Below are 3266 nucleotides of genomic sequence, written 5' to 3'. Positions count from 1 at the left end.
AGTCACATTTGAATTGGCAGAACTGTTCCCATAACAGACCAGACAGAGATCTGTTATTCAAGGAAAAATAAGTGAAGGCTTTCCTAAAGCTTAAGGAGAAATGTCCCATAGTAACTAACACAAGAATGGCTGTGGCAATCTCAGACAATGGTGCCAAGGTGTGTGAGCAGGTAGGAACAAAGGGTGCTCCAGAGTAGCTGGTCTACGAACGTATGTTGGCCTAAGACTACTGCTGCTTCCTAAAGGGATTTTCTTATTATGTTCGGTAAGCAGATGACTTGTAACAGATGTATAATTGAAGTAGGGTGACACTCCTGCAGCATAAATCTACAGGTTTCAGGACAGGTTCTACAAATTTCATTGGTGATTAATTGTTGCTTAATTATGATTCTGAAAAGGTAGATCCCATAAACAGACATCCAGGGAAATTTTACAACTGGTGAAATTCTTAAGCCAAAAAATAAATAGCCACACATAACAAACCTACACACCATGAATTAAAATGGTGATATGTTAGGCCTTCTGAAAGAACCAGAGCAGGAAAGCTTATTCAAACAGAAGATCTCCATCCTTCTCTTCAGCCAGGAAATTAGCAGGCTCCATCACCTCTCCAGCTGCCCTCCGTTGCTCCAAGTCCTTATCAGACTTTTCCTTGGGAATCTTTTTCTTCTCCTATATTTTCTTTAACCTGTAGAACTCCTCTTGCTCTCTCTCATCCAGCTCTGTGATGATATAAGCAAGGGTACGTTCAATCTGGGGAATGATGACATGTTCAATAGCATTTACACACCTGTTGGTTATCTTAATAGCTTCATCCAAAGTAACAAAGGAAGTCTGCAGTGAAGCCAGTTCCACCAGTAGTTCCACTGCTTTGGCATAATTCCTCTTCAGTTTAGCCAACTGTTTCCCACCTCTGGCTAAACCAGTCAGTTCATAACTGTCAGTTCCTTCATGATAATGTTCAAATACTGGCAATGCAACACCTGCTACATTATCTTTCTTTGCTCTAATCTTCACTTGGGCCTTATTTACATTTTGGTTAACTGTGGCGCTGATGTCCCCTGCTGTGAACTTGGCCTCAGCAAGTGAAAAAGGAGCTTCTCTCATCACTTCACCCATCAACATTTTAGTCTCTATTATCTTCTTAAGGATCTGTCCAAATTGAAGAATTAAGGCATCAGATTTTTTTCTTCAGGAGGTTTCGACCTGTCTGTGCTCCTTTTAACTGAGCCTTCATGATGGTCTGTGCCATTCGCAAGGGAAAGATTTCAATTCGGTCTTTGCCCGACATTCTGACGATGACTGTTCGGCTTGGGTCCCTGGCCGGGCAACCGTGGTTGCAACAACTCAACCACTGAGTCTTTCTCTACCTGGAAAACATTCTTTGTATTTTGTAGTTGAAGAGTCCCTTTACTCACCTAGGAACACTGATAGACCTGACAGCACTGGGAGTGGGGAAACCCACTACCACAAGAAGCAAAATTAGAAAATATAAGCAGTGTGCTCCTTATATAAAAATATCCTGAAAAAGACAAATTATTAGAGAAGAAAGAAGTTTTGCCTGGGATTGGAGATGGGAGCAGGGCCTGACTACAAAGGGATTCAAGAAATTAGGACTGGGGGATGGTGGTAAATATTCAAAAACTGGATTTGGTGGTGGCTGCGTAACACTATGAATGTACTAAAAACACTGAAACATATACTTACAATAGCTGAATTTTATGGTATGTAAATTATACTTAAAACTTTAAAAAAACTCACAGCTTACTAAAACTAGAAAGAACTCCTTTAACCTAATGACAAGCATCTATAGATATAATTGGAGAAGGCAATGGCACCCCACTCCAGTACTCTTGCCTGGAAAATCCCATGGACAGAGGAGTCTGGTAGGCTGCAGTCCATGGGGTCGATATGAGTCGGACATGACTGAGAGACTTCACTTTCACTTTTCACTCTCATGCATTGGAGAAGGAAATGGCAACCCACTCCAGTATTCTTGCCTGGAGATTCCCAGGGAAGGCGGAGCCTGGTGGGCTGCCGTCTATGGGGTCGCACAGAGTCAGACACGACTGAAGAGACTTAGCAGCAGCAGCAGCAGCACAGATATAATCACACTTAACATAAAATATATAATACTTTTCCCTTAAGACCATGGAAAAGACAAGCATCCTTATTTTCACCACTCATATTTAATACCATATTGGAAGTCCTAACTGGTGTGATAATGCAAGAAAAAATAAAAAGTATATGGAATATAAAGGAAGAAACAAAATTATCTCTATTCAAAGATAACATGATTTTCTATGTAGAAAATTCCATGGAATTTACAAAAAAGCTAGTAGAACTAAAATATGAGTTTAACAAGGTCTCTGGGAGCTCAGCTGGTGAATCTGCCCACAATGCAGGAGACCCTGGTTCGGTTCTTGGGTCAGGAAGATCCCCTGGAAAAGGGATAGGCTACCTATTCCAGTATTCTTGTGCTTTCCTGGTGGCTCAGATGGTAAAGAACCCACCTGCAATGTGGGAGACCTGGGTTCGATCCCTGGGTTGGGAATTCCCAATACCCTGGAAGAGGACATGGCAACCCACTCCAGTATTCTTGCCTGGAGAATCCCCATGGACAGAGGAGCCTGGCAGGCTAAAGTCCATGGGATTGCAAAGAGTCTGACATGACTGAGTGACTAAACACAGCATAGCAATTAACAACCAGAAGTCAAATGTTTTTTAAAAAACAGTATAATTTACAATTGTACCAGAAAAATGAAATAGATAAAAAAAGAAACTAACAAAATATGTTTAGGATATGTACACTGAAAGCTACAAAACATTTAAGAAAAATATCAAATAAAAACTAAATAAATGGATAGATGAACCATATCCATGGATTGGAAAACTCAATATTGTTAAGAGGTCTGTTCTCCCCCCAAATTGTTCTATGGATTCATTGCAAACCCAATTAAAATCCCAATGGGATTTTTTCTAAATATTAACAATAATATTCTTAAATTAATATCAAAAAGTAAGGAAACAAGAATAGCTGAAACAATTTTGAAAAAGAACAAAGTTAAAGAACTCACAATATCTTGTTTCAAGTATTAACTGTTAAGCTATGGTAATGAAAACAGTGTGGTATTTGGAAGAATCAGTCTATCCAATGTTAAGGCTAACTATATACCCATAAAAATCAAGGTAATTATTGTTTTTGCCCATATGGCACATTGGCACAATGGAACAAAATACCAGAACTAGAAATAGTTCAATACAAA

General features: G+C 39.5%; 1 pseudogene; it reads right to left on the bottom strand.

Moving 5' to 3' along the window:
* Window positions 1–493: 493 nt before the first annotated feature.
* LOC145536011 (V-type proton ATPase subunit D pseudogene) lies at window positions 494–1320 on the bottom strand (annotated as a pseudogene).
* Between the last annotated feature and the right edge of the window lie 1946 nt (window positions 1321–3266).

Source organism: Giraffa tippelskirchi, chromosome X, assembly GCF_054371585.1.
Source record: "Giraffa tippelskirchi isolate mGirTip1 chromosome X, T2T-mGirTip1v1.2.pri, whole genome shotgun sequence".
Taxonomy (NCBI): domain Eukaryota; kingdom Metazoa; phylum Chordata; class Mammalia; order Artiodactyla; family Giraffidae; genus Giraffa; species Giraffa tippelskirchi.
Note: the sequence above shows the minus strand (reverse complement) of the source record. Positions and strands in the feature narration are given on the sequence as shown.